Source organism: Rattus norvegicus, chromosome X (genome assembly GCF_036323735.1).
Source record: "Rattus norvegicus strain BN/NHsdMcwi chromosome X, GRCr8, whole genome shotgun sequence".
Classification (NCBI taxonomy): Eukaryota; Metazoa; Chordata; class Mammalia; order Rodentia; family Muridae; genus Rattus; species Rattus norvegicus.
The window spans coordinates 56393341-56412523 of record NC_086039.1 but is presented as its reverse complement, the minus strand read 5'-3'; the positions used below and the strand labels follow the sequence as shown (position 1 = coordinate 56412523).

The 19183-nt window shown below is 35.6% G+C and overlaps 1 protein-coding gene and 1 pseudogene across 2 annotated transcripts in view; both read left to right on the top strand.

Moving 5' to 3' along the window:
• Il1rapl1 (interleukin 1 receptor accessory protein-like 1) overlaps positions 1-19183 on the top strand; it is a 1504708-nt gene that overhangs the window by 414963 nt on the left and 1070562 nt on the right.
• The window catches only part of LOC134484014 (prohibitin 1-like), a 43203-nt pseudogene continuing 24702 nt past the window's right edge, over positions 683-19183 (top strand).

Below are 19183 nucleotides of genomic sequence, written 5' to 3'. Positions count from 1 at the left end.
ACAGAAAGACATACATGGTATGCACTCATTGATAAGTGGCTATTAGCCCAAATGCTTGAATTACCCTAGATCCCTAGAACAAACGAAACTCAAGACGGATGATCAAAATGTGAATGCTTCACTCCTTCTTTAAATGAGGAAAAAGAATACCCTTGGCAGGGAAGGGAGAGGCAAAGATTAAAACAGAGACTGAAGGAACACCCATTCAGAGCCTGCCCCACAGGTGGCCCATACATATACAGCCACCCAATTGGACAAGATGGATGAAGCAAAGAAGTGCAGACCGACAGGAGCCGGATGTAGATCGCTCCTGAGAGACACAGCCAGAATACAGCAAATACAGAGGCGAATGCCAGCAGCAAACCACTGAGCTGAGAATAGGTCCCCCGTTGAAGGAATCAGAGAAAGAACTGGAAGAGCTTGAAGGGGCTCGAGACCCCAAAAGTACAACAATGTCAAGCAACCAGAGCTTCCAGGGACTAAGCCACTACCTAAAGACTATACATGGACTGACCCTGGACTCTGACCCCATAGGTAGCAATGAATATCCTAGTAAGAGCACCAGTGGAAGGGGAAGCCCTGGGTCCTGCTAAGACTGAACCCCCAGTGAACTAGACTATGGGGGGAGGGCGGCAATGGGGGGAGGGTTGGGAGGGGAACACCCATAAGAAAGGGGAGGGGGGAGGGGGATTTTGCCCGGAAACCGGGAAAGGGAATAACACTTGAAATGTATATAAGAAATACTCAAGTTAATAAAAAAAAAAAAAAAAGAGTAAGGAGCACATGTAAAAAAAAAAAAAAAAAAAAAAAGAGCACTGACTGCCCTTCCAGAGGATACAGGTTCAATTCCTAGCATCCACATATTAGTACACCAACTAAAACTTTAGTCCCAAGTAATCTGACATACTCTTCTGACCTCTTCAGACACCAGGATCACACATGTTGCTCAGATATACATACAGGCAAAACACTCATATAAAATTTTAAAACCTCCATATGTATATACATATATACATCTTTATTTAAGCATACATATTGTTTTGAGACAATCTTAACTTTTTAAATATTGGATATTGATAATTTTCTAAATAAATGCTAAAGCTTGTGGACTAGAAACTTCTATCATCATTAGTCTATTGAAACTCTGAACATAAAAAGTTAATTTAAATTTATGCAATTAATTTTGTAGAAATTTCTCATAATATTTATTATACATTATCTTTTCTACCAATGTATTTTACTATATCTAGTAAAATCACTGTCAAATAAGAACCTAGCAGAAAATAATGTTCTTAGGAAATTGCCTAGATAGAACTTAGAATGATCTCCATCTATAACCAACATTTTTTCTAGTCAATTGGTTATTAAAGAAATGAAAACATACATATACTTAATGGGGATCATATTATCATCATTTTCTCCTTTTTCCATGTAGATAAGTGAAGTCACAATATATAATGGGAAGGGTAGTGTGTACTCACTATTTTTTCATAAGAATAAGAATTCTATGTCAAATTTTACAAATCAATAACAACAAAGTACAAAAATACCCCTCCCTATTTGCCTTGCTGCACAGCAAGAACATCTCTTTGTTTTTCCTTTACTGGTCCTGAGGGGAGGATTATTTACTTAGGATTACAAGTAGTCAATTGGTATTAGGATGTTTGAAGTAAAGGAAAAAATTCTATTAAGGGGCTTAGTAATTTCGATTTATCAAGGAAAATAATACTCTTTCTAATGTTTGCACTACCTGTCCTATATGAAAATTCAGTTACATTGTTAACACCTTATTTTTAAATGTATTGAGAAAATATTTCCTTAATTAATGTATCTTAATGTATCCTTAATGTATTTTAATGTGTCATTAATTAATGTATCTGTAGCTTAGTGTCTTTTTATCAGCTGTCTTAGATATGAACATATAAGAATATTGGTTTAACAAGAGGTTATTTTTGAAAAACCTATAAACAGTGTTCACTTTAGGGAAAGTGTTTTTGATGTTTTGTATTTCTGGCTTTGTTTTTGTTTTTGTGTCTTTTTTTTTTGTATTTGCTAAGTGTCTAAGAGTCTCTCTCAGAAGTTGCTCCTATATCAAATTAGCAGCCATGTTAATTTAATGGCACTTTCCTTTATACAAACTGGGATGTGTCAGAGATTCAGTCCTCTGTGCTCTATGGGAAAATCAGAGAAGTTATTGAGAATACATTTTGACCCAGTTATGCTGAAAGCTCAAACTTGCATTTTATATTATTCCTACGAAAAATAAAATAAAAGATTAGGAAATTCTAACATCTCACCTGTCCCCTTTTCCCAGTAAAATGTGGAGGTAAACTAATCTTTAGAAAAAAATTTGAAATGAAAGCCAAGACACTGGCATATACACACACTGACACATCATACCCGACATGCACACAGCATGCACACAACACACATGAACATACATGTGCATGCACACACATACACACTAACACACACTTCTTTGCATGAATCATCCTCCGTTTGAATCTTAATTAATTAACTCATATATTTCCTCTTCCAAGGCAATAAAAACATAACTGCTATCAAGATATTATGCCATACACACACATGCCCTCTAGCTACCTAAACCTCTCAGCCTTCTTCCCTAGGTTATTAAATTAAACTAGGAGACTGGAATTCTCATGTAGGAGGAATATGTTGACAAGTGGTGATTTTATCTTTATAATTTCAACAAATATATGAATTGACTTTGTCAGTTGTTAAAATAAGTGTGCTGAATGCCCTCTGTGTGTGGATCAGGACAAGTGGTCTAATCACGTTCAACTCTTCTGTGTCTATTTGGCTCAGCTTAATTAAAATTCAGCCCTGCTTTTGAGCAAGCCGCAGTGGTTTGGCAGACCTTCAAAGGGCTATACTGCTGCAAACAATAAAAGTGATAAAGACACACAATAACAATCCATACAATGAGGATGCTCCTCTAGCTCACAAATCAGGTAAAAAAGTTCTTCCTTGATGTCTTCTCATTTGTATTTGAATATAAAAATTACCCATCCCACATTATTTTTAAGGTTGCTTAGACTCCCCTTATCAATGGACTGCTTCTTCATCCACTTAAGAGAGCGAAACACTAAATGTAGATAAGATAAATTTATGCAATACAAATATCTTAAGATATTTACAACTGGTCTTTTCCTAGTTGTACATGTGGCAAAAAACATCCATGAAGGATTTTTGCTTGTATGAGGAAGAGAGCTCTTAATTCATCTCCCATTCACTTGTGTGGGGGAGATATATTCTTGGTGATCTTTTTTTTTCCAGTTCATTTGGCAGACTGCCTTGGTCCCAGATTTTCTCACAAACCACCATCTGGCATTCTCACTGTCCCCCACATATAGCTCCATCAGGACCTCCTACAAGCAGGCTGGAGAATTTCACAGCTTCAGGGCATGGGAGTATACATGAAGTTACAGCCACTTCAGGGACGATGTCTCACTTTCTACCCACATATCTTTCACTGATAGATATTTAGGGGTAAGAAATACTTGGGCACTAGTGATCATTAAACCAGGGAGGAAATATTAATTCAACTCTGAGTGTATTTACCTTTAGTTAATGTATATTTAAAGAAGAGAGATTCTAAAACCCTGATTTGAAGCCAATATGTTCATCTTCAAGAACTACTGTACCCAGTTTTACATAGAAAATATATCTAAACAATAAAGCTGAATATGTTGATTATCACTGTGACAACATCTGTGATCACATCTCTAAATTATCAATGAGTTCTTTTATCAGAAAACGTGGAATGTTATTTCCCTGAGCTGTAAGAGAGGAAATATTCATACAACAAAAATGGGTACATGAGAACAAATACTCCTGGAGATACTTTAGATTTGCTGCAGTTTTTCAAATGGTCAAATACTGTTCTTTTGTGTGGACTTTGTGTTTGAGTCTAGTTCTAGGTCTTTATTCAAACACTCATGCAATTCTTATAAAGGCATGTTCATCAGTATATTAGCTTAGTCACAAACTTCTACAGTTGAAAGAGGTTTCCTGGGACAGAGCCATCACAACTGTTCACAGAATTCTGGCCAAGAGAATAACTGGTTACAAGTCCAGGGTTTTGTGAACTGTTGCTATGGTACTATCTCGTTGCATCTTTTATCAGCTACAATGAAAGCATCTGTTTTTCAGTTTTTTGCTCTGTCCATTACCAACCATTTAATTTTAAACCTTTGTAATTGCTTTTTGCCTTTGTTCACTCTAGTAAGAGCATAAAAGGGAGAATGAACATTTGGAGACATCACTAAAGATATATGAATCCTACTGTAGATTACTGATTGTGGCTTCTGCATTTATATAAAACAATCAAACAGGTTATAAATATTTGGGCAAAGTAGTATCCATGTGAAGAATGTATAGCTTAATCAAAGATTAGTTCTTCTAATTCTAAGTTAGAATTAATATCTCATTACTTTATATAGTAAATATTTGAAAAAAATTAAAAAAATAAACTGTCTTTCAAATAAGACATAAACATTTAGTTCAAATTTATTTTAGAGTTATTTTACTTAGTTATGTTAAAATTTCTGAAATATTAAATGAATGTCAGGTTAAATAAGTTGAGAATGAAATAATTTCAAGATATTCAATAATTTTATACATTCTTACATTTCATTAATTGCACATATTTGGTGATATTGTTCTTTATGTTCTGAAATATAATGTGCATATCAGGTGAAAAAGGAGTATCAAAATGAGTACCCAGTTCTCTAAATTGTTAGTCATTGAATCCTGAATGGATACAGTATTAATCTGTTGTGGGTATAATTTTCAAATTTCATCAATCTTTGTTTCAGTATGTTTCATTCCTGAACCAAATTCTACAGCTACTCCTTGTGTTATCATATCAATAATTAGAGTGTATTATTGTATTCCTCATTGTATTAGAGATGAGGAATTTCTTAAAGCCAAATCAAGAATACTATCACTGATAAAGCTTAATTGATCTGGATAGGGGAGATTTGCCCCAAATATGAATTAACTTAAAACACCTTGACATTCTAAATAGTTTTCTATTTCAGCAAAGCAGACATGTGTTTACTGTTTCTTTTCAGTTTATTTTCTGGAGTATGTGTTTCTTACTTCTGACCTTGTTGCTGCATTTGGGCCAATATGTAACAGTGAAGCTGTAAATGGTACCAAATATTATTTAGGGGAGAACCAAGATAGGTGGCTAGCCATACTGTTAGTGAACATCCAGTGAGGACTTTCCATATGCAAAGTTTACCAACTGGAAAGATACATGAAACCAAGACATCCTCAAGTAAGTGATGTGTATGATTGTTTTGAAAGTCCCAATAGTAAACTTAAATAGTAAGTTCTGACACACACACACACACACACACACACACACACACACACACACACACACACACATTATTGAAAATAGCAAATACTATTAAAATAGTAATTTATTTAGTGTATGTTTCAGTGTATTTCTTCACTATGTGTTGTGTTGTGGAGGTCATACAGTGTTGTGAAGGTCAGAAAAAGCTACCTGATCCCTTGGAATTGAATTTATAAGAAGTTCTGAACCTCCTTGTGGGTCTTTGTATACAAGCTCAGGGTCTCTAGAAAAGCAGAAAGTGCTCTCAATTGTTAAACCATCTTTCCAGTCACTAATATGCTTCTTTAAATTAATTAAGAATTTTTTATTAAAATATTGGTAACATTCATCCTTCCATCCATCTCGGATGAAATCTCCCTACCTCATCCCCCATCTCCCAGACCTCTTATGCTCATCTAAAAAATCCAGTCTGATGTATGCTGTATATAGACTTATGAATGTGGACTACTCACTGGAGTATGGTCACCCTATAAGGGGATACTCCTTTAAATAAAACTGACTATCTTTTCCCCAAGGCTATTAACTGACAATTACACTTCTGTTAATGGAAGGGGCCCCTGAGCCCTTCTATCCTCCATGCTAGCATGCTGACTCTTCTGTTCTTGTGCAGTTCTTTGTCAGACAACCATAAATGCTGTAAATATTCATGACTATGTTGGTCCTGGCATGTCCACAAGAAACTATTCCTCTCTTAATCTCCATAGTCTCTAGCTTTTACAGTCTTTTGCCCCCCTCTCCTTAAATGTACCCCAAATCTTGGGGTAGTAATATAAACATACTAGTTGTGACTGAGTACTCTCAATAGGTATTTATTCTTTATTCATTTACCATGCCTTAATTACTGGTCTATTAATGGGACAAAATACAATAGACAAGGCAACTCATATAACAAAGTATTTAATTGAGGCTTGCTTATAGCTTTAGAGTGTTAGTCCATAAACATCATATCAAGAAACATAAGGGGCTGGCAGGTAAGCATAATGTTACATCAGTAGCTGAGAGCTCACATCTATAATTTGTGGACAGAGAGACCTAACTGGAACTGGTATGACGTTTGAAACATTAAGGTCTACCCTCAGTAACATATCTCCTCAAAAAAGTCATAATCCTAATTCTTTCCAAAAATAGTTACACTAGCAGGAAACCAATATTTAAACATATAAGCCTATGGAAACCATTTTTATTCACACCACTCAGACCACTTATGAATTTCTTTGTTAATCACTGTTAAAATTCTCTGATAAGGTCTGAGAGACGCACTTGTGTGTGTGTGTGTGTGTGTGTGTGTGTGTGTGTGTGTGTTTCACTAATACATGACTCCAGAGCTTCAAAATTCTGAAAACTGAAATATATTTGTCACATGTAACTCAACTGATAGATTACTTGCCTAGAATTTTTAAAAGCCATAATTTCTGTCCCTAGCACTGAACAAATCTGGCTGCTGTGTGTGCATGATGAGCCCAGATTTGAATACCATAAGAGAAAGCAAATGTTCAGACAGGATATTAAGTTTGATAGTTGTCAATGGAACTGGAACACAAATCCTAGATTACTTTATCCCTCAAAAATTAGTCTTACTATATCCTACATTAGATAGCATACACTTTAAAGCGGATGCAAAACATAAAGTACAAATAACAACTGACTTAATACTTGCTGTTAACAATGATTTCATCATTCTCAGAAAGTCTATCCATATAAAAATGAAGATTTATTAAACACTTTGAGAACACAGTTTGAGATTTTAGTGATTTGTTTAAAAATAAGAGAAGAACCCATTTTGGGGATACTCACATTCTTTCATGTGTAAATATGAATAATAAACAAAGAAGTTCATTAGTGAACATAAGGTTGTGATAAATGTTCTTGGAAACTAAATCAGGAAATATCAACCAGATGATCAGGAATTCTTTTCCAGGTGTCCCTAGGCAATGAAAGTGGTATCCATACCAACACATACGGAAGAGAATACAACAGAAAAATGCAAGCTATTTTAGAATCTTGAAGATGGAATAAGTGGCAAATGAGCCGATGATATATAGTTTGAGCAGCAGCAGTATTTGAAGAAAATGTGATGACGAGTCCAAGAAACTCCATTTTCACCTAATTGGTAGCATTGTAATTGTATTGATTATCAGGACATAAAAATAACACTATGGATAGTTTAGATCTTTGTATTTGGGAATTGTTGAAAGTTGTACTATGGAATCAATTTTTTTTAATTTTGAATTTATTTGTGAATTTGAAAATATTTGTAAATGGAAAATTTTAAATGCTAAACAGATGGCAACTATGAATGTTTTTAGAGCTATAATCGATAGAATATTTTCTTCTACTTAGAGTAAAACATTAAAGCAAAATATTCCTGTAATGTGGAAATGACAGTAGAATTCCAGTAAGGGCATTGGACTTCTGATTAGAAAAACTTCTGCAGTACATTAAATAACACACTACCAAATGATGGTGTGTGTGTGTGTGTGTGTGTGTGTGTGTGTGTGTGTGTGTATGTGTGTGTGTGTGTGTAAGATCATTTCCAAATATTCTTTATTAAATAATGTAACAGAGAGAGTTTAGTGGTGTACATTTTGATTATCTTTGAAGACATTGATTGAAAATTTTCTATTTAAACATTTAATATATATATACAAACAAAATCCTTCTTCTACCTATGATATCAGGTAGTTCTCATGCTTTCATGCATTCTGCCTTTCTATTAAATGCATAGGGCAAAAGAGTAGCTAGCATATAATTACAATAAAATATTTTGAATATATAGTAAGTTATAAGTAGGAACAAATGCAAACATGTTTAATTTTTTTAATATAAATAAAGGAAGACATTTTATAATTTTGCTAGTTATCAGTCTCTTTTGCATGGATTTCTTTTGTTAGCAAACAAAAGTCTCAAGCATACATGCTTGAACAAATTGTAGCGTTATTTTTAGAAGCACTCATCCATCTATTTGGGAAAACAGAACAGAGTTGGAAAAAACTATTTTCTTCCAGTTGTGTATTGGTGGAGTGACTACTTTATCTTTGTGGATTGTACTACGAATCTTTGAGCTCATGTATATGCTATGGCTGTTAAAGTATTATAAGTTTCCAGTTATTAATCAAGGCATTTATATATACTTCCCCTCACTGTTGATGGTACTTATCGACCTCTCACTATCAAGCAAAAAGCTCTATTATTCCTTTCCTTGTGCCTAATAACTTGATAATCCAACCTTGAACTTATATTCTCATTTTAACCCTTTAATATTAGAAACGTATTAGGTCAAAAAGAAAGACAGAACAAAATAATGAAATAAAGAGAAGAAAAGAAAAGAACAAAAGACACTATCCCAGAGGGGAAATGTAGAAAGCCAAGTTTAGAAAAAAATCAAGATAATAGGTGCATCCCCTATGAACTTCCTTCATGTTGACACAAACTCTGGTATACAATTCATCAGCTTCCATGAACCAGGACATGACTCATTGCATCTTTATCTATTTAATATGTCATGATACACGTATTTGTAAAATTAACCAATATAAAGTAAATTTCGTGTTTTCAGCAAAACCATATAGATGTGAAAGCATTACCACAAAGAACTGTAGATTTATGTCTTATTACTTAAAAAAACAAACAAACAAAAAACTCGTGAACCAATAATAAAACTTTCCATTTCATCCAAACCACACTCTGCTTCCCGCTTCACCCAAAGACAACCAATCAATCTCTATTACTATAAATAATCCTGTTATAGGCAATTCATACATAAGAAATCACATATTTTGTTTGTGGTTTATTTTACTTAATGTAATGGTTTTACTGTTCATCCATATGCTGTGTGACGTCTGCAATTTCTTTCTATCTAAAAACTATGAGATGAATGTCTTAATGTTTGCCATTCTTCATTTGATCCTCATTTCAATTGCTTCACCTTTGGGATATTATGAATATTATACCATTTTACATACCACTCAATGATCCATTAAGGTCTTGATTTCTTCCAGTCTCTTCACCATCTATTACTTTCATAAGGAATGATAAACAAAGCATAAGACAAAATATATTATTTTAACCACATAAAATATATAATTAACTGGCTCTTAATACATTCACATCAGTGTGTAACACCTTTCTCTAGTTTCAGTATATTTTCATTATCTGACTCTAGTCACTATAAGTAGGATGAAGTGGTATCTTGGTGTATTGTTGTACTCCACTTATGTAGAATATTATACAAATGATAATGGTAGGGACAAGCCAAGTAATAATGCATAGTAAAGATATTATCAACACTTTCTCATATCAATGATCTCATTATTAGAGGACCTCCACTGTGCTTTAACTTCTCCTTAAGAGGAAAGTAAGTCTCAATTTGGACTCATCACTAGAACTGTTTTCCCCAGGCTCTTCTCTTTTTTGTCCCTGCAGTCCTTTTAGGCAGGAACAATTATTGGTCAGAGTTTTTGACTGTGGAACAACAACCCCATCTCTCTACTTGATGCCCCGTCTTTCTACTAATAGTGGATTCCACACTTTCCATCTTACCACTTTTAGACACTTCATCTAAGGTCCCTCCCTTTGATTTCTGTGATTTTCTCATCTCCCAGGTCTCTGTCTTTTTCTAGAGTGCCTCCCACACCTCCTACCTCCCAAGGTTGCCTGTTTCTATTCTTCTGCTGACCCTCAGGGTTTCAGTCCTTTTTCGTCACCCAATACCTGATCATATTCCCCTCTTTCTCTCTGTCTCCTTTTCCACTCATATCCCTCCTTTCCACTCCCTCCCAATTGCTTTCTTCTACCTCCAAAGTGGGACTGAGGTGTGCTCACTTGGGCTCTTTGCTTTGTTAACCTTTTTGAGTTCTGTGGACTGTATCCTGGGTATTCTGTATTTTTTTCGTCTAATGTACACTTATTACTGAATAAATACCACACATATCCTTTGGTGTCTGAGATACCTCACTGAGGATGGTATTTTCTAGTTCCATCCATTTGTCTGCAAAATTCATGATATCCTCCTTAATAGATGAATAGTACTCCATTGTCTAAGTGTACCACAATTTCTGTATCCATCTTCCATTGTGGGACATCTGGGTTGTTTTCATCTTTTGCCTATCATGAACATAGTGGGGCATGTGTCATGGTAATATGTTGGAGCATCATTTGGGTATATGCCAAGGATTGATATAGCTGAGTCTTAGGCAGAACTATTTCCAATTTTCTGAGGAAAATTGAGATTGATTTCCGGAGTGGTTGTACCAGTTTCCATTCCTACCAGCAATGGTGGAATGTTCCTCTTTCTCCACATCCTCACTAACATGTGCCGTCACCTGGTTTTTGATCTTTGTCATTCTGATTGGTATAAGGTTGAATCTCAGGTTCATTTTGACTTGCATTACTGTGATAACTAAGGACTTTGAACATTCTTTTAAGAACCAGGACAGCTGAGTTCTCTCAGACACTGAGCCACCAACCAGATAGCATGCACTTGCTAGTTCAAGGGTCCTGTAGCATATATAGCAGAGACCTGCCTGGTCTGGCCTTAGTGAGCAAAGACACAACTAATCTTGAGAACCATGAAGCACGAGGGATTGGGGAGGCCTGGCAGGGTGTAGCTAGGTGAGGAGGATAGGGACATCCTCTTCAAGATGGGGAAGGAGGAATAGGATGAGGAACTTTTGTAGAGCAGAACAATAGGAGGATAATGACTGGACTGTAAAAACAAGAGTAAAGATAAAAAAGAAGAAAAGGAAATGATTATTTTGACATTTTGTTCATATTAACAATTTTAATTTCCTCAGTTAAAATATTAAATCTCTTTTAAAATTCAACATCACTCCTTATACCACAAAACCAAGCTCAGTTTTTAGCAATAGTAGACATACATGGCTGCATGGGAAAATACTTAGTTTCAAAGCCAATTTTAAAGAAGTCTTCAAGACTTTGAATGGATGCAGATGGTGCACATCCATTCTACTCCAAAGTTTATGATTACTTTGGCTAAAGCAGCCAGTTCTCCAATGAACAGGTTGTCATGGCAAAGAATACCAACCCTTCCCCTCATTTTAGTTAAGTTTGTCCAGGGAAGACTTGACCCATTTGAGGGTAATTTTTCCATTGGCCATTTTCAAGGTCTATTTTATTTAGTGAAGTAAAACCATTTCTGTGAACTAAACTGACAGAAAACAAATGAACCAATGTTCTTTTTCTCCACTCAGGATGACTTAATTGCTTTAAAACATTCACCTCTGAGGCCCAGCATCAGAAATAACAACTGAAACTATTCAGGGGGAAAATGGCACTCATCCAAAAAAAAAAAAGTAAACTTCAACACAATTCCTAGGTTGAAAAGGAGGGCAAAGGAAGATTATTTCTGCCAGCTTTGGTCATTTGACAGCTACAATTCTTCTTGTCCAATATGTCATTTCAAATCTTCTACTTTCTAAAGAGAAACCTACATTTGATTCTTTAAAGCTTGGAGGAAGAGAGAAGGACTGAACTTTGATTTTTTTTTTTTGTTTTGAGGAAGTAAGTTTAATATAGTCGACTCTATCCTGTACCTTTAATTTTACTTTTGCATAATCTTCATAGCAATTTAAAATGAATATTCATTGCTTTTTCAAAGACATTCGAGAACTTGTAAAACAGTAGGTTTTCATTTATAGTGAGAGATAAAAGTGTTCATCTGAATAAACACACGGGTGTTTCAATAAAGAATTGGCCTATTTTACTTTATCAACAACTAAGAGGTAGGTAAATGGCTCAGATATAGCTTTTCTGTTATGTGTGAAACATGCATTGTTTTGTGCTTTTTGAGATTGATGTTATGAAAGATAAAGCATGTATTTTCTGTACTTTCTTTTCACAGCACAAAGCAAACTTATTCCTGAACTTATCTGTCAAAAAGTAAGTTAAAATGACTTTAGGGAGAGCCTAGAATTTTACACATATTCATAAGTTTCTGTTGCTAGCTCAAGAATTTAGCCAGAATGATTAATGACCACTGTTATGTGTGTGCTTTCCAAGTCCCCACAGACATAATGAACTTGACCCTTTGGCTACATAGAAGGAAGCAGACTGTTAGAGCTCTAAAACAAGACATGCTCATAATTATGAACTTTCTATAGTTGAGATGAAAGACACTTTTTTCCTAGCTAGATAGTACCCTCTCTAAAACATCATTTCATTCTCTTTTCTTTCTCCAATTTCTACTTTGAAATCCAGAATCAAAGCTTGAAGCTACCAAATCTTAGATTACTTCCAAATCAAATAATCAAAAATACCTACTGTTTCTAATGTTTTTTTTAACTTTTGCAGGTTTGTCTATTTGTCTGTTCCATTTTCCCTGTCACCTTATATTTATGACAACATTTAATATTTGGACTGATGGAGACTCTTATTTTCCCTGTTTCTTTTAACTTAAATGAATTTTTATATTTTTATTTTGAACCCACCTTGAAACATATGTATTCTATATTACTCATGTTACTATTAATATTGGGCACATTTTGTTTGCTACAGTGTCCCATCTTATGTATTGAAATAATATCTCTTTATTCCACCTGAAATTTATTGATAGGCTGGACTGACTATCCAGAATGCTTTAGGTATATGTCTATTTCTCTTCCTCAAGCACTAGGATGACAAGCGTGGCACCAAAGTGTATTTTTTATATGAGGGCTAGAGACTGAACTCAGGTTCTCACAATTTTATAATAAGTATTTTATGCATGGGGCAGTATCTTCAGGGCCATTTTCATGCTTTTTGTTTATTTTTATGTATGTATGATTTTTTTAAAGTATCTTTAATCCCAAGCAATGGACAGAAGCTGCTGGCGGCTGTGGTTGAATTAGGGAAAAGTTGGATGAAGCTGGGAGGAAGGGTGACCCTGTAGGAGGACCATCAGTCTCAACTATCCTGGACCCCTAAGATCTCTCAGACACTGAGCCACCAACCAGGAGGCATACACCAGCTGAGATGACGTCCCCAACACATACACAGCAGAGGATTGCCTGGTCTGGGTGCAGTCAGAGAAGTTAGACCTAACCCTCAATAGACTGGAGGCCCTAGGGAGATTAGAGGTCTAGTGTGGTGGGGAAGCGGGAATGGGGGACATCCTCATGGAGACAGGAGGGCAGGAGGAAGTATCGGATGTGGAAATGTCAGGGCATAGACCAGGAGGGGAATAAAATCCGGAGTGTAAAAAAAAAGATTAAATATAAAAGTAACAGAACAATGCAAATTTTAATAAATTGATAAAAATCTGATAAAATCCTTTCTTCTTTATACAGAACAGTCGTTATGCCCCTCCAATTCTGCCCTCCAACAGTTCCTCATATGCCACTCCTTCTTACCCCAGGTCTGCAAGAGGATGAGCACCTCGGGCCCCTGCCAGGGCTCCCTATTCCCTGGGGCCTCAATTCTCTCAAGATATAGGTGCATCTTCTCTCACTGAGGTCAGATCAGCCAGTCCTCTGCTTTATATATATCAGGGGCCATAGAACAGCTAGTGTATGCTGCCTGGTATCATTTTTTTTGATATTCAAATTCAACATATATTTCATTCAATGTGGTTCAAAATGCATCCTTTTCATAATTTTTTGACCCTTTTCATCTTATCATTTTCTTCATTTTTAGAATGGGGAAGAGAACTATCTCACAGACATTTTATAATATTTAGCTCCCTAATCTTGGTGTATCTTAGGACAAATAAATAAGATGCAATCAGTTGATCACTTATATGATCTTTCTGAGAATCTCAGTATCCAGTGTTTGTTCAAAGTTATTTAAACTGTACCCTTTTAATATTGAAAAAATAAATGAAAATTCACTAAGCAACTAGCAACACTACAGTAATTTCCAACTATGAGCAAACAACTTTGGAAATTATATTCTTTATAAACTATTTGATATTTAATAATAGGATATTGGGTTTAATATTTGTCAAATTAGTTTGCTAGTTTAAACTGATGATGAGAATCTTGAATTGAACAAGAATTGACAGAGTACAGAAATAACTCAGCTGTTAAAGTCTAGCTCTTGATTTAAAAAAAGCATGAACAAAAATTGAGATCTCTAAATATCATTCTGAATAAATATTGACAGTGAATAAGACTTGTTCAGGTACCAATATTGGCACAGGACACTGTGTCCTTCCTATTGTCTGCTATTTTTTTGATTAGAAAAATAGATTGATAGCATAAAGAAAAGAAAATACACTGAAATTTAGTCTTGTTTTTATTTAGCAAATCAGATTTGTTTTCTCTAATTGCCACTTTATAAGCCTCACTGTAGAAACCTCACTACCCAGTAGTGTGCTGCTATCTTTCTTCTCCATTGAACCTGCATTCTTATTCTGTAAATTCTGAGCACCTTGCAAGCAGATTATTTTTCTTATTTATCATTACATACAGTTATCTCTGAACTTACACAAAATGGGTCTTCCCTAAAACTGAGTGTTTTAGGGAAATATGCTACAATTCAGAATCAGATGATTTGCTATTACTCTAGAAAAAGGAATTCTGTCCTAATTGTCCACACTGGTGCTGTATTATTCACAGCACAACATTCTCATCCATAAGGCCAGCAAATGTGTGTGAGTCCAGCTGCTCAGTTCCTCATATCTTTTTTAGAACGAGGTTTTTTGACTTTAAAATAATATACATTATAACGTGTAATGTCCGCTTACTTTAATTTTGTATTGGATTTTTTATTTACATTTCAAATGTTATACCCTTTCAGGGTTTCCTGTCCATAACCCCCTATCCTATCTCCTTCCCTTCTTCTATGAGGGTTTTCCCCCAACCAACCACATATCCCATCATGACTCCCTGCCCTGATATTACCCTAAACTGGGGGATCCAGCCTTTGTAGAACCAATGACATTTCTACCCATTGGTGCCCAACAAGGTCATCCTCTGCTACATATGAAGCTGGAGCCATGTACTCTCTATGTTTATTCTTTGGGTAGTGGTTTAGTCTCTGGGAGCTCTGATTGGTTGGTACTGTTGTTTTTATGGGGTTGCGAGTCTCTTCAGCTCCCTCAATCTTTTCTCTAACTCCTCCAATGGGGACCCTGTTCTCAGTTCAATGGTTTGCTACTAAGATTCGCCTCTATATTTGTCACACTCCGGCTGAGCCTCTCAGGAGACACCTCTATCAGGCTCCTGTCAGCATGTACTTCTTGGCTTCATCAATATTGTCTAGTTTTGGAGGTTCTATATATATGGGCTGGATCCCCAGGTGGGGCAGGCACTGAATGGTCTTTCCTTCAGTCTCTGTTCCAAGCTTTGTCTCCATATCCCCTCATATGAATGTTTTTGTTCCCCTTTTTAAGAAAGACTCAAGCATCCACACTTTGGTCATTCTTTTTCTTGAGCTTCATGTGGTCTGTGGATTGTATCTTGAGCAATCTGAGCTTTTAGGCTAGTATCCACTTATCAGTGAATATATATCATCTGTGTTTTTTGTGTTTGCGTTACCTTACTCAGGATGATGTTTTCTCATTCCCTCCATTTTCCTATGAAGTTCATGAAGTCACTGTTTTTACTAGCTGAGTAGTACTCCATTATGTAGGTGTACCACATTTTCTGTATCCATTCCTCGGTTGAAGGACATCTGGGTTCCTTCCAGTTCCTTTCTATTATAAATAAAGCTGTTATGAACACAGTGGTTCATATGTCCATATTATATGTTGAAGCATCTTTTAACTATATGCCCAGGAGTGGTATGACTGGGTCCTTAGGTAGTACTGTGTTCAATTTTCTGAGGAACCTCCAAACTGATTTCCAGAGTGGTTGTACCAGCTTATAATCCCACCAAAAATTTTGGAGTGTTCTCTTTTTCCACATACTCGCCAGCATCTGTTGTCACTTGAGTTTCTGGTCTTAGTCATTCTTACTTGTGTGAAGTAGAATCTCAGGGTTGTTTCGATTTGCATTTCCCTGATGACTAAGAATGTTGAACATTACTGTACGTACTTCTTAGCCATTTGAGAGTCCTCACCTAGAATTCTTTTTTTAAATCTGTACCCCATTTTTAATAGGGTTATTTGATTTTTTGGAGGCTAACAACTTGAGTTCTTTGTATATATTGGATATTAGCCCTATATAGGATGTAGGATTCATAAAGATCTTTTCCCAAGCTATTGGTTGCCCGTTTGTCCTAATAACAGTGTCATTTGTCTTACAGAAGATATACAATTTTCTGACATGACATTTGTTGATTTTTGATCTTAGAACATGAGCCATTGGTGTTCTGTTCAGGAAACTTTCCCCAGGGCCCATTTATTAGAGGCTTTTGCTTACTTTTACTTTTATTAGTTTGAGTGTATCTGGTTTTATGGGGAGGTCCTTGATCCACTTCAACTTGAGCTTTTACAGGGAGATAAGAATGGTTTGATTTGCATTCTTCTACATTCTGACCTCCAGTTGAACCAGTACAATTTGTTGAAAATGTTATCTTTTTTCCATTGGATGGTTTTAGCTCCTTTGTTAAGGATCAAGTAACTGTAGGTATGTGGGTTCATTACTGGGTTTTCAACTCTATTCCATTGATCTACCTGCCTGTCTCTGTACCAAAACAATACAGTTTTTATCACTATTGCTCAGTAATACAGCTTGAGGTCAGGGGTGGTGATTTTTTTTATTGTTGAGGATATTTTTAGTGTCCTGCATTTTTTGTTATTCCAAATGAATTTCAAATTCATCTTTCTAACTATATGAAGAATTGAATTAGAACGTTGATGGAGATTGCATTGAATTTTTAGATTGCTTTTGGAACGATAGCCATTTTTACAATATTAATGCTGCTTATCCATGAGTGTGAGAGATATTTCCATCTTCTGAGTTCTTCAGTTTGTTTCTTCAGAGATTTGAAGTTCTTGTCATACAAATCTTTCTTTTGTTTGCTTAGAGTCACAGCAAGGTATTTTATGATATTTGATGCCCTCGGTCCTGCCAAGGCTGGACCCCCCAGTTTAGGGTAATATCAGGGCAGGGAGTCGTGATGGGATGTGTTGTTGGTTGGGGGAAAACTCTCATAGATATTTGTTCACGGTGTCACTTCCCTTATTTCATTCTCAGCCTGTTTATCCTTTCAGTAGAGGAAGGCTACTGATTTGTTTGAGTTTATTTTATATCCAGCCACTTTGCTGAAGTTGTTTAACATTCTTATTAGTTCTCTGGTGGAACTTTTGGGGTTGCATAATATACTGTCATATCACCTGCCAATGGTGATACTTTTATTTTTTCCATTCCAATTTTTATACCTTAGACCTCCTTTTGCACTCTGACTGCTCTGGCTAGGACTTCGAGTACTATATAGAATAAGTAGGGAGAGTGGGGGCAGTCTTGTCTACTCCCTCATTTTAGTGGGATTGCTTCATGTTTTTCTCCATTTAGTTTCATGTTGGCTACTTGTTTCCTGTGTATTGCTTTTACTATGTTTAGGTGTGGGCATTGAACACCTGATGATCTTTCCAAGACTTTTAACATGAAGGGGTGTTGAATTTTGTCAAATGCTTTTTCAACAGCTAATGAGATAACATGTGGGTTTTTTTTTCCTTTGAGTTTGTTTAATAGTGGATTACATTGATGGATTTCTGGATATTGAACCATCCCTGCATCCCTGGGATAAAGCCTACTTGATCATGATGGGTTATCATTTCGATGTGTTCTCGTATTCAGTTTGAAAGAATTTAATTGAGGATTTTTGCATAGATAGTCATTAGGGTAACTGGTCTTAAGCCCCCTTTCTTTGTTGGGTCTTTGTGTTTTAGGTTTAAGCATAATTGTGGCTTCATAGAAGGAATTGGATAGTGTTCCTTCTGATTCTATTTTGTGGAATAGTTTGGACAAAATTTGTATTAGGTCTTCTCTGAAGGTCTGGTAGAATTCTCTGCTAAACCCATCTGGTCCTGGGCCTTTTTGTTTGGGAGACTTTTAATAACTGCTTCTATTTCTTTGGGATTTATGGGACCTTTTAGATGGTCTATGTAATCCTGATTTAACTTTGGTACCTTGTATCTGTCTAGAAAATTGTCTATTTCATCCAGATTTTTCAGCTTTATTGAATATAGGCTTTTGTAGTAGGATCTGAAGACTTTTTGAAATTCCTCAGATTCTGTTGTTGTATTTCCCTTTTCATTTCTGATTTTATTAATTTGGATACTCTTTCTTTGCCCTCTGGTTAGTCTGACTAAGGTTTTATCAATCTTGCTGATTTTCTCAAAGAAACAGGTCCTGGTATTGTATATTCTTTATATAGGTCTTTTTCTTTCTACTTGGTTGACTTCAGTCCTGAGTTTGATTATTTCCTGCTCTCTACTCCTCTTGGGTGTATTTGCTTCTTTTTGTTCTAGAGCTTGAAGGTGTGTTGTCAAGCCACTAGTTTATGCTCTCTCCAATTTCCTTTTGAAGGCACTTGAAGTTATGAGTTTTCATCTTAGCACTGCTTTCACTGTGTTCCATAACTTTGGTTATGCTGTTCCTATTATTTTAACGAAATTCAAAAAATTCACTAATTTCTTTCTTTATTTCTTCCTTGAACAAGTTATAATTGAATAGAGCATTTTTCAACTTCCTTGTGTTTGCGTGCTATCTGATATTTTTGTAGTTATTGAAGACCAACTTTAGTTGTTGGTGATTGGATAGGATGCATGGGATTATTTCAATTTTCTTGGATCTGTTGAGGCCTGTTTTGTAACTGAGTATGTGATTAATTTTGGAGAGGGTATTGAGAGGATGGAATATTCTTTTGTTTTAGAATGAAATGTTCTATAGATATCTGTGAAATCCATTTGGG